Below are 13,691 nucleotides of genomic sequence, written 5' to 3' on the forward strand. Positions count from 1 at the left end.
TTGATTTTTTGGTCATCTTTATTGTATAAATATTTGCTGAGGTTTTGTTCAGCTCCTAGCAATCTGAATGGAATCGCCACTCGTCGCAGCGCGATGGCTGTTCCAAGGAAAGCTCCTTTCTTCTATACCTGTGAAATTTCATACCAAAGGATCAGTTACATCGATCTATAAACATTAACGAGCTAACAGCAAATGTAACCAAACATTACCACTTCTTAGTACAAATACCATATCAACTTGACCGCCACTTTGCCGATAACTACTTTGATTTTGCCAACGCTAAATCTGCATGCATGTCGCCATTCATTTTACGGTTTTTTCTGCTTTAATGCTTTAAAGTCCGCATTTATTGAAGGATGCCTGATTCTACAGTATTCAACATGACCGTTTTAAGGGAAGACAGGAAGAGGTAAGATGGGTGAACGACGTGACTGTTTCATTAGAGTACAGCTGCTTCAGTACTGGCTGCAGCTTTGGGAGCCTTCTCGAGAGCTCCTCATCAGCAAAAGCTGTCTTCTCGGTAATTAGCGACGTCGTTTGCACTTTGAAGACGGGAAAATGGTGCCCCAAGCTGACCTATGTTGCCGGCTGGGTAGCAGGGAAACCCTCCCTCTCTCACTCAGTACTACTTACTCTCGCCATAACAACCCAGCCCACTTTGGCCGAGACTTTTTTTATTTAAAGAAGACTATGTGAGTCAGCCTAGGCATCGATTCATTAAGAGATGGGAGGTATTATCTAAAACGGTCCTCTTTCTTTCCCACCCTTGTCTTTGTCTCTTCTTCCCCGTTGTCTTTTGTTTAGGTTACGCATTAGTTTTCGAAGCCAAAACGCCAGGGCCGTTGGCCACGGCCATTGTTCTTGATCATCAACTGTCATCAATCTATTCTCTGTTGGTTTTCTCTTTTCGTTTTTCGTGCTATAATTGCAATCTGTAGGATTCCAACTTTGTGGGAAACCGCAAGTTGTAAGTCGATATTCGGCTGTAGTTTTAGGCTGCCCGTTGCGACTGCTTAGCCCCTATCGTAACTCATCTCTGCACGCGCGCTCACTACAGATCGTAACACAACGTAACATGATTTTTTTCCAGACAAGTGAGACACACTTTGTGGTTTTTAATCAATTCATTTTTAATCAATAATCATCCTTCTAACAAGGCTCTTATGTGCTTGCGGTTTCTTGCCATCATGGTTTGGAAAATTAACGTATTGTTCCTGAAGCTATGCATCTCCAATCTAACTGTCTTCGCTCAGCCTGCCTCTCCAGGCTGTTTTCTTCAAACAAACCACAATCGATGGCGCTCTCTACCGGCAATGTGCTATTCTTTAAACTCATTGTCTTCCACTCCAACACATACGTAAATCTATGCCATCACCTGTCTCTGATTTGATAAAATATTCGATACAGGAAATCTGGTCTTTTGTTTTTAGTTTTCAGGCCCATCGAGTTTCAATAGCGTACCGTGGGCGATGTCCTGTGGGTTGGCTGTAGAAAACAGGATCAGTGCTTGTTCACTGTCCAGAGAGACTCTTCATCAATGGGTCTGTCACTTCCACACTTTCTATCCTATCTCAACTAGGCCAAAGTTCTTGCACTCCATTAGAGCACAACAAATATAAACTTTCGAACTTGTCACTGTTTTCCCACCCAGAATTCCCCAAGATAATTTCATCCAATTTGCCTTTTCTCGGCATGCTGTTGTTTTCATGGAAACAAGAACATGAAGGCTGTCATTCACACGATGCCTAAACTGTAAGTCATGTTACAACAGAGGTAATCAGTGTTTTTGCCAGTCTTTTTAGATGGATCACGGCAGCTTTTGTCAAACATGACAATTGCCATGGGAAAAGACTTATACCTACCTTAAGTGGAAAATCGGTTTTAGCAGGGTTCTGTTTTCGTCTCTCTAGGGAGGATACTTTATGCATAGCCTTCAAGAAAACTTCCAAAATATCCTCCTAAAAGCACAACATTCTCTACATGTGACCTCAAAGGACAGGTCAATGTAAAAATTGTAGTTGCATATTACTTAGAACTTCATACCAGATTGCTTGGGGAAATGACTTTCCTGTAAGCACAGTGCATGTAATCTGTGGAAAGCGTGAAGTGTGAAAAAATGGGAATATAAAATGTGGAGATCACCTCATTGGCACAGGTTTGTCAGGTTCACGAGGACGTTTGAGCTCTCCAAAAGCATCGTTTTGACGTTTTGTCTATAAAAATTGAAACACTACATTAAATTTCCACAACGTCTGTGTTTTTACTTATTTATTTATTGTTTTACTCTTATTTCAAGAATTTGTTCACATATGCGATGACACTGGTCTGAAATGTTCGGGTTCGACTCACCCATTAGACGACGGTCATTTTTACGAGTGAAAGAATATCGTTCGGGTTAAACTTACCAGTCTTTGGTAAGCTATTGAAAATTTTTTACGCACGTGACATTCAGCCATACACACCATATTGGTGGAATTCTTTATTTATAGTAGTCCGCAAATAACGTCAGATTGCGGATGTCCGTATATTCGGGGATGAAATTCCCAGGTCTAGAAATATGTTTTGACATATCACAAGGCAACTGTGAGTTAAGTGCGGGCGAAATAAACACGTTCTATTGTGATTTTGGTTTTCGCACGAATTGGTTGTGCGCCGGACTAATCTGCGACCTTGGACCTCTAACATATTTGCACACTTCATGATCTATTCATGTAAGTTTAATTAATATTCCCGTGACTTTGCCAACTCTCGAGTCATCTCACTTAGTAATCTATACCTCTACATTATTCACGTTATTTCAAAGAAAATAGGCTTGCGCGCTCATTTAAAATGAAAGCCCATGCGTAAGAGCCAAAGTGTGGTACAGAATGCATGGCCTTTTTGGCTGGCCGCGGCAGGGGACCTCGGCTTCTCAATTATTGCGCACAAAAACATAAGCAAGGGATTTCTCTGGCAATCAGTGTTGCTTCATTACAATAAGTAGCAGATGCTGCGACGGAGACAGCCGATTCCTGGGGAGTTCAGGCGGGTTTGGACACAGCCACTCTCCTCTGTCAAACTCCCATAGCTCGTAGTCCATCTCGACCCGCGCAGCTGTCCAAAATGCCGCATGCATAAATTCTGCCTAATCCAGTGGACTTTTGACCACAGTTTTCACCTTAGCCACACGCGTTCGGCCTTATACATATACCCAAGATCATACAATCAAACTGGGACCAATCTTAAATCAAATGAGAAATCTTTTGGGCGCCCCATTGCTCATGTCTTGATTAGTCCGATCTATCATTTGTCATGGTGGTCGAGTACGGTTCGCAGCTCCCCTTAGTAATGAGGCTCATTAGGGATAGACCAGTGTTTGTATGATATCACCGCACACGACCGCCAGCGCTCGCCGCGAATTCATTAGGAAATAAAAAAAAAGAATATGGAGAATAAAAATGCTCAATTCTAAAGAACTGGACAAAGAGGCTATGCTCCTTGTTAAAAAATATGCGGTTCACCTATAATTTGACGCCACGTGCTACTGCCCGTTGATTAAGAGTTTTCCGTGACTTATCGCCCGTGGGTGCCAACCATCATAGGAGCAACGTCCCGTTTCTCGCACAGATAGAATTACAGCCTCCCAACACCACGACAACTGACACACCATATCGCACAGCGGAAACACATTGCATTAACAAGTTTCCACGGCACATCTCTGTGGTATGCGTTTTGCTCCATATGATGCCATGGGCAAAAAGATATATGAGATCGAAGAAAGATTATTAAATCATTTTCAAACAAAAATTTACAAAGCTATCAAGAAATAAGCGTGTCAAACTAATGTTATACATTGAATAAAATATTTAAAAAAATACATTAGATATAAAACATAGTAAAACGTATACTGCGGCGACAATGGAAGTCACATGGAAAGACACGGGTTCTTGCCATTTTTGTTTGTTGATTATGACATAAAATCTTAAGATAATATATCTGAAATATTTATACGTCAGCAAAGTTCAGATATTCATTTAGGTATATTGCAATTGTTTATCATATTCAGAAATAAAACAGAATCAATACATAGCATGCTTATAGGGTTTACCGATGGAACATCCCGGAGATGTGCACGGTGTTCATAATAATAGCTACTGACAAAGCATATGGCCTGTGCATGTATAATATAGCACGTGGATGGACGTCTTCTTTTAATCAAATCTTATCAATATTATACTCGAATATATGTTCTACGTGTGATATAAATATATGGCTATTAGACTAACGATATTTTATTGAACATGACACAGTGATATATTATAACCACTAAAACATTCTAATATCATTAAAATTAACAGATTATTTCTTGAGTGAATAGGTGTTGTATTGTCGAAATCAGCTTTCATTAGCTGAAAGTGAAATACGAATATTAACATTTGATCTATATACATTTACATGTATATTCAGAAAATCAGTAAACAATATGTTGGCGCTTAATATATTCATTTCCGTCTAGAAAGTCTATATTTTAGCCACCTTCAGAATGATTAGATTTTCTTTGTTATACCGTATTTACAACTGTTGCAAGTAATACATCGTCTAATACAGCGTGTGCTTGAGTTTTCACTGTGAAATGACTGTTCAAAACAATGCAATTTTTATGTGGAATTAATATCACTCATCCAACAGGCTTTCTGTAAATATCCGCTAACAGAGTGAGATTTACATTTCCACATGTCTTTTTACAATACTAATGTCAACGTACGCTGTGTTATGATCCCTGGTATGAACTTACAAAATAGTAAATGTGTTTAGATGCGATTGGATAAGATGGTAAGTGAATCAAAATTTCAGCATTTTTTGCTGTAGGCGACTCAAATTTTTCTTGCATGTTCTTCTTCAGATCATGTTAAGTTTGTACCAAGACTTTTTATCCACATATTAACACACTGACCTTGATATATATATATATATATATATATATATATATATATATATATATATATATATATATATATATATATATATATATATATATTGCTCATTCCTGGGTGTCTTGATCAGATTAAAAGACAGTGAGGTACAGGTAATTACATTCCTAAACGTAACATAAAACACAGAGTACATCCACACAAATAGTTATAACAGAACATATTAACATCTAGTTTTTGCCAAATAATATACACCTAATCTGTATTCTAAAGACGGCCTGTCAGTATCTACGGGAATTTTTTTATTTGTGAATTCAGTGACTAGAACGGAAATTTGAGAAAGCACATGCAAAAACAAAATTACTCATTGTCGCCTCAGTCTGGAAAACAAATTTACAAATTTAAGTCCAGAAATAAATTGTTTACCTCAGCATTATGATATGCATTGTATATTTACTGATGAAAACACATACCCCTTGGAACTGAAGCGTAATAAATTACATACTGCATAGTATAAACGTATATCTCTATGAAATTAATTTCGTTATGAAATTAAAAACAAAATTGTAATATTCTACGTATCAAGTTTCAGAAATGGACAGTAGCAGTTAGTAGTATAGTTTGGTATAAAGGTACAATATGCTCATTGGTTAATGTCAATGGTTATTAACTTTCACTGAAGCATCACTGAAAACAATAAAATACACTTTCTGCTTTCCGATAGCTAATTTTCTTTCATATTATTGTATCGTATATTTTATAATGAAACAGTTGCTTGGGAATTTAACATTGGACGTTTGACTTTTTTAATGTAGTACTAACATCATTGTTTGCGGGTAACTATTGAAAATTATACTATGCTTTTCTATGTCCTTTCGCTACCAACATTTAACGAAATCAACAGTAAAATAAAAATTCATACATGTAAGTACATGAAAAGAGTTCAGACATTTGAATAACGGGATTCAGTCGAGAATCGTCAATTCTTTACAGTTGTTATTCGTTCAGAATCCGTGGCGTGAAAATCGTCGTTTCCATTCACGTTGTATTGCTTCTGTTTTCTTGACTGTTCAGCCTCATACATGCTGTATACGTCGTTACAAACTACATGCGCCGTTACTCGCTCATAACATTTAGTAATATAAAAGACAAGCTGCATATGTCCTTGTAAGTCTTATTAACAAATTTACATTTTTGCAGTGCATGGAAATCATTGTCCTTAATATTGAAGGAAAGCGGTATACTTCTTGATAACAAAGTGCAATTATTTAAGACTGTAGGCCTACATGCGGGGCACATTGGGCCTATGGAGTGCGTGTCCTAATAAGTTGACAGACCAGAATGTCTCAGCATAAATAGATGGAGTTAATGTTGTTCTTGTCATGTCGGTTTAATTTAAGTAATGTTAATAGAATCATCAGATGTCCAAACACATGCAAAATCACCGTGTACTTTATATCGAATACTACGCATGTCGTGTTATCGGACTGTCGTTTGGTTTTACCTTAATCATTTAGCAGAGAAAATATTTCAGATGAAAAAAATTCCGTGCCCAGAAAATTCAGTAATTCATTCCAAATCAGCATTATAATAACGGAATATTACCAGAGGTGATAAATAGGTGATCAACACGTGTCTGTACTGTTTTGTTTATTAACGTTAATCATGAGCTTATATTATCAACTTATATTTCAAAATTATCAAAATCCATTTTTGCACGAGAGCTTTAACCTGGAAAGCCCCGACACTTGCCTCGACGGGATATAATAATGATGACAAAACATCTAAGAAACAGGATTATCTAAGAGACAGAATATTATGTTGAAATAATGCCCATAATATTACAAAAACAGCACCAAAACCTACCAAACGTTCTAAATTATATCCATTAATTTTAGTTCAAAAATAAGTATAGGCAAATAGCATTTCATTTATTCGTAACAAAATACTGCTCACAGAATAGGTAACTGAAAACGTACACACCAAAAAACAAATATTTGTTCAACCCTGAACGTTGCCCTTTAATGTCAGACAACATATATATGTATACCTCAGTCCTTCTAATGAATTGATGAATTACATGAAACGTTTGTGGACGGAGCTTTTGTTGTTCTCAAATAAAATATATGCGAATATATGTCTTCAACCATAAAGATAATTTGATTGTCGAATACCATTTGATTGCATTGCTCTACTGAAGTAGCCACATACATAGGATACTACAACAAAGCAGTCACATACCGCATACAGTACTGCAATAAAGTAACCACATACAGTACAGCAGTGAAGTAACCGCATACAGTACTGCAACAAAGTAACCACATACAGTACAACAATAAAGTAACCACATACAGTACCGCAATAAAGTAACCACATACAGTACTACAATAAAATAATCATATACAGTACTGCAATAAAGTAACCGCATACAGTACTGCAATAAAGTAATCACATACAGTACGGCAATGAAGTAACCACATACAGTACTGCAATAAAGTAACCGCATACAGTACTGCAATAAAGTAACCACATACAGTACCGCAATGAAGTAATCACATACAGTACTGCAATGAAGTAACCGCATACAGTACCTCAATGAAGTAGCCACATACAGTACCGTAATAAAGTAACCGCATACAGCACTGCAATAAAGTAAGCGCATACAGTACTACAATAAAGCAACTGCATACAGTACCACAATGAAGCATCCAGATACAGTACTGCAATAAAGTAACCGCATACAGTACTGCAATAAAGTAACCACATACAGTACCACAATGCAGTAGTCACATACAGTACCGCAATAAAGTAACCGCATACAGTACTTCAATGAAGTAACCACATACAGTACTGCAATGAAGTAACCACATACAGTGCAGCAAAAAAGTAACCACATACAGTGCTGCAACGAAGTAACCACGTACAGTACAGCAAAAAGTAACCATATACAATACTGCAATAAAGTAACCACATACAGTACTGAAATGAAGTAACCACGCACAGCAATGTACCAAAGTAACCAGTATACACCATACAGTGCTGTACCAAAGTGATCCCACAGGCCTAAATTATTGTACCAGTGTGATCTGTACAGTTCTGTGCTAAATAAATCAACAATATACAATACAACCAAAGTAACCACATATACATTAACGACCAAAGTTACGTCACTGTATACCGCACTGTACTATATCAAGAGTAACCATTCATACAGTACAGACCAGAGTAACATCACTGTATACACTGTGCTATACTAAGAGTACAGTACTGACCAGAGTAACATCGCTGTATAACACACTGTACTATACTAAGAGTACAGTACTGACCAAGTATTATTCGTTACACCGACTGTCTGTATATCGGAAAACAAGAATATGTAATGTGTTATTTGCTTTTTAGGAAACTCACTTAATATAAAACTTAATGTGACCTGACCTGATGAACTAAAGGACTGATCACAGTCACGAGGATATTTTTCGGTACCAAAATGACCCAAACATGTTCCTATAATCCAGATATACAGTATTCAACATTAGCATCAACAAGCCGCCGCAGAACAGTCCAGTATGTTAGATTAGACGACGCCATTGTGCAGTTTATCTATAAACTGCTACTCGTTTTTGTTTTCTGAATTCTTGTTTATGAGTAATATTTGTCGACATTTCATTTAAAATTTGAAATGACGTTTATAACATCATAAGAACGTATAGAACTAGATTCCAAAACTGTACGAATGACGTATATAGGCCTACATATGTAATTTCTACTCCGCCGTGCAGACTCGTACATTTTTGGACAAGGTGATCATATATTCGATACTGAAGCGCAAATGGATGGCACCATTTAATATTAATTATGTGTTAGTTTTTCCACATGTGTTTGTGATGAAATGAGTATATAATAGTACAAGAGAAGAAGAGTGTAATTGTAAACACAAGAGTAAAAGAAGGCATGCAGAGTGGCCAGAGTAGGAGTAGAGTAAAGAGTACGGTAGTATGTGGAATCGGTACAGTTAGTCCACCTTGTCTGCACAACGTTGCATACAAATTACTTAGCCTGTCAGTTTCGACAGTACACTGTCATTGCCCTGCTTGAAATTGTACAGGGGTCCCGTTAGTGTTACCATGTTTACAAAAAGGTGTTAATGGTTGTAGGTAAAGGTGATTAACACCTGAGAGGCTACAGGTGTGCGGGTCAGACAGGTGTCAAATTCAGACCGTTCTTAAGTGACACGATGTCAAATTAGGGAGACTAATGCCCAAGTACCCCTAACCTTAATATCACCCAGAAATACTTCCATTAGCATTGTGCACACGAGAGACTGAGCCGACAAGGACTCAGTGTCAGGAGTACAGGCAGGTGTAGAAGGAGTGTTTTACGGGCTCTCACTTTTACCTAGTTTTATTTTACCTAGTAAATTGTGTTTAAAACAATCTTTATAGAACAGCAACGCGCAAAAGTGTTAACCCATGATATACTAAACAGACTGCATTAAACGCCGAGCGTCAAAAGTGTCGCTTAACGCTTTTCATCAAAGCCTGTTGACGCTTCGCCTTGAAATGTAGATAAACTTGTTTTAGCGTTTAATTATCTATATTTTTTTGAAGATTTTGAACATTCACTTTCCCGTTTTTAATACTTTACGGTTTTCGTATAGCCCACACTGATGTGAATGTACATTAAGGAACATGCTTGTATACCCAAAGGCGGAACATTATTAATTTAAAGTAAGTGGGATAGTGTTACCTTTGGTGACACCTTTAACAGCGTTCTTTATCAGAACACATCAGTAACGGCTTCAAACCCTGGCGGTGAAGAAAGCTTGAAAAGAATCAGAACTTTCTACTGTGCAATGAATCATTTCTTTCTGTCAGCTTTGATGATTTTACACAACGATCTTGGCATAATGAACTCTGCGTTATCCTAACAGTATATATAGATACCGGTAGTAAACAAAAAATGACGTCATGTATTTATCTAATGACAGCCATTTATCGTAATACTGATGGCCACCCGTGTAATACCTATGGGCCAAAACATGTGCAACGCGTTGGAGTTTATTATGAGGTACTTTTTAAATAAGCGGCTTCATAATCTTTGATGTCTATAAATAAATGTACATATATTTAAAGCTTTGGTTCGCTAAAGGGCTATGTTACAATTTAATAAGACCCGTTGTCTGGTAAGGCTGTGATGGTATATAGGTGCAATTTGATGAGAAGCGAGACTAAAGCTTGGTGTTTAATGTACTCAAGCAAGCGATCTCCAGGGTCAAGTTCGACAACTCCTGTCATCCAAACTCGGTGTAAGCCACGCTACCCGTGCCCCATGCCTTGATTGCATTCTCGCTCTTGCCTTATCTCGTCCCAGAGATCTGTTCTTTCTTTTTTCTTTACATTTTTCGTTTCGAACTATTTTTTACTGTCAAAAAGGAAAACCCCCCAGTATAGCATAAATGTAAATTGAGTAGATCCGTGCTACACCAGACATTCGTCTGGTCACATACATGCCGTCAACCCATTTTCATCTGTATATAAACATATTTTTGACAGAATTACACCTGGAAAGACTTAGATTAAATATAACGATAAAATTCTGTTTTATCAAATGAAATGTCTGGAGGGAAAACTAAATTTTAATTGCACCATGAAGATCAGGAGTCAATTATTGTTTGTGATCCACGGTATCTCACTTGACGTTTGCATTGCAGATCTAACGGCCATTTCAGTCATCGAGGACTTACAGAAACTAACTGTTAACTTTACGATCAAAGACACGTGTCTTAAGTTACAGCTTAACTGACATGACTGTGACCATGTACACGTGGCCGACATATATTTTACGGTGACGGCGATATATAGACATTAAATTATCATTTCACATGTACTGAATAAAACATCATTTTTCTCAATGCAAAGCGCCGGAATTGGCTGTATTTTAAATCAGTGCTTATTGACACTGACGAAGGCTAAATTTGGCAAACACATGCATGTACAGTAATTATACTGTCAGATATAGTACTTAGTTGCTGGACGCAGGATTTGATTGATAATACTTATTCGGTACATCGTGATGTTTGACTGTACTAATTTCGGTGTGCTGTCCAAACACAAATCCCTCAGTCTGTTCTGTGTCGCTGATAGAGATCCATTAGAGTCCGTCAAATATTATTCACGTATTATTTAAATACGCAGCATTTTGGAACCTTATAAACGCAATATACACTGTTCAAGCAAGTTCACAAAGAGTTATATAATTTAAAGAGATGATTTTGAAGGCTAATAAACAAGGTGTAAAATGCCCGGCAGAATTTGTTTTGGCACTTCAAAGCTACCGTGTTTACTCGACAGATTGGTTATGTCTGTTCGATTGTTCAGTCTCTTCTGTCGCTGGTAAGTGAGAGTTAGCTAAGGCTGTACTGTATATCCTTAAGTGTATAGATACGATCACACTAAATGTAAAACTAAAACAACTCAAATTTACACAGGTTAAACGTGTGAAAAAGATTTCTGCATGTTGAGAGGGTTTCTATCTCGACAATTTCATGCACCATCAGCAGCTTATTCAGGCACCGGGTGACAAATCACCGGGGTTGTCGAGATGGGAGGGAGATAAGTGGCTAGGGCTTTTCACGACTCAATCCGCGGGATCGACCACTCTATTGTGGCTGTCATACGGAGTTTCAGGGCTCATCCAAGCCACAGCTTCATTTTACACTTTCCATTTGACTTGTGGTGTTCCGTAAGCGATTAATGGATAAATCAACTTTTCATATGTACACAGGGCAACAAAAATGCGTCAATGAAATCGCCCTTTTGTTTGAAGAGGGAAACAAAAGAGCGCCTAAGTGAACAGACGAGTTAAATAGTGAGACTCCGTCAACGAATGTTACGTGTGAGCTATAATAGCGGGCAGCAGAAAGTCCACTCTACCTGTCCGCATCTGACTTACGTCTGCCATGTGTTATTACTGCATACACACCTCAGTCGATAAACAAAGGAAATCTAAATTACTCTTGTCAGTGACAAATCAATGTTTATGTTTTTTTGATGGCTAGAACAATCTCCGCTCAGACAACACTTCGTACCGAACATTTCACACCTGGAGCTATGGGTTCGTTTAAAATCTCAGATCATGGAAATGACTTAAACGATTAAACAATTTTTAGATACAGTTTTGAGTAATTAACAACCGCGAGTTATTCTATAGATACGGTATGGTAAAACATTTAGTGTTCACCTGTATACATTTCAATACCTGACACTCTGTTTGAGAATTCTTAGGTAACCTAGCCTGATAAAGATTCAAATAAAGATCTAGAAAAAAGAAAATTACCTTGATTTTTACCTATAAGTAAAAAAATGTGCTAAAACCGACGAGTATGATGAATTTTCAGGATTTATGTCATCTCAGCCACAATAAATCCATATCTTGGTGATGACACATTTTCATAGTTACATTAAGTCCTCAATCTTAAATCCACGAGCACACAGTTGGGAGATGAGGCATTGCATATTTATTATATCAGTCAATAATTATAATGAATCTTTATTAAAGGAGGAGACAAAGTGAAAATACCTCCCATCGTTTAATCGGTTATATATAGGTCTACAGACATGATGAATGCTGCTAGCCAATGCATTTCTTATCCAGTTTTTATCAAACTTTCAATGACCACCTTGCAGCAAAGTTTTTACCGAATTTTTTTACTTTTCATTATTTATTTTCCATTCAGTCGTTGGCATCTCTTTATTTAGGCTCCTGACAACAGCGCATCTGTAAAAAGCAGTGACAGCAGAGTTTCGTTTCAGTCCGAAAGCCGGCTGTCACAATTAAAGGTGATTTGTCCGAGGTGTTAGCGAACTGCGGTGGTGTCGGTGGGGAGTTGAAAGCGGTGATTCGGAAAGAACTGAGGCCGGAGACGCGCGGAAAAGGCGGGAGATATCCGGCCAAAGGAAAATGGACCTGCTTTTCTATCGTCGAATTGCGTGTCACGTTGGAATAAGCCACACTTGTTCCATAGTTTTAGCTGGTTCATGTGACGCCTAACTCTGTGGGTTGTTTCAAATGCCACTAGACTAATGACTGCCACAATACAAAAATGAGCAATAAACGCTATGATTGGATCATTGCTAATGCAACAGGGGTCGCCAGATTTCAAGCTTTTTGACCGTATTACTCAAGTTGATCATAATCCATTTCCTTCAGTCAGAAAAATGGGAAGAGCGTCGCCACGTTTAAAATAACGAGACGAGTAATGGCATAATATTAAAATTGACAATTAGCAAAAATGCCAGGCTCTATAGAGAGACACAAAATTTCATTGTTTCCTGGAGATTTATAGTTTTCTATTTTCCTGTAGAGTGTTAGTATCTAATGCGGCCAAGTGCAGATTATACAGGAGTTTGCTCACCAGTACTGTTCAGAATTTCAGTTTAAGAGATAAAAAAGCTATTTATCGCTGAAACAATATTGCTGTTATTACCCGTAGTTAATATGGCGTTGTTTATTACTTGTACCCCTCTGATATTTACTCTGGTTATGGATGAAGTGTATGGTATAAATGTAAAGCAAAGCAGCACAGAAGTTGTCAGGTATCGCCTGATGGAAATGAAAAATATATAGTTTACGTCAGCATCCCTTTGGTTTATAACAGTAAATGTGCTCAGGACAGCATAAAGTAACTAAAATATAATAAAATTACTTTTAATGTATTAAAAAAAGTTTAAAGTCATACTTATATGTAAACGCCAGCGATTGGTCAATTAAAGATGTTGGTTT

Source organism: Liolophura sinensis, chromosome 8 (assembly GCF_032854445.1).
Source record: "Liolophura sinensis isolate JHLJ2023 chromosome 8, CUHK_Ljap_v2, whole genome shotgun sequence".
Lineage (NCBI taxonomy): Eukaryota > Metazoa > Mollusca > Polyplacophora > Chitonida > Chitonidae > Liolophura > Liolophura sinensis.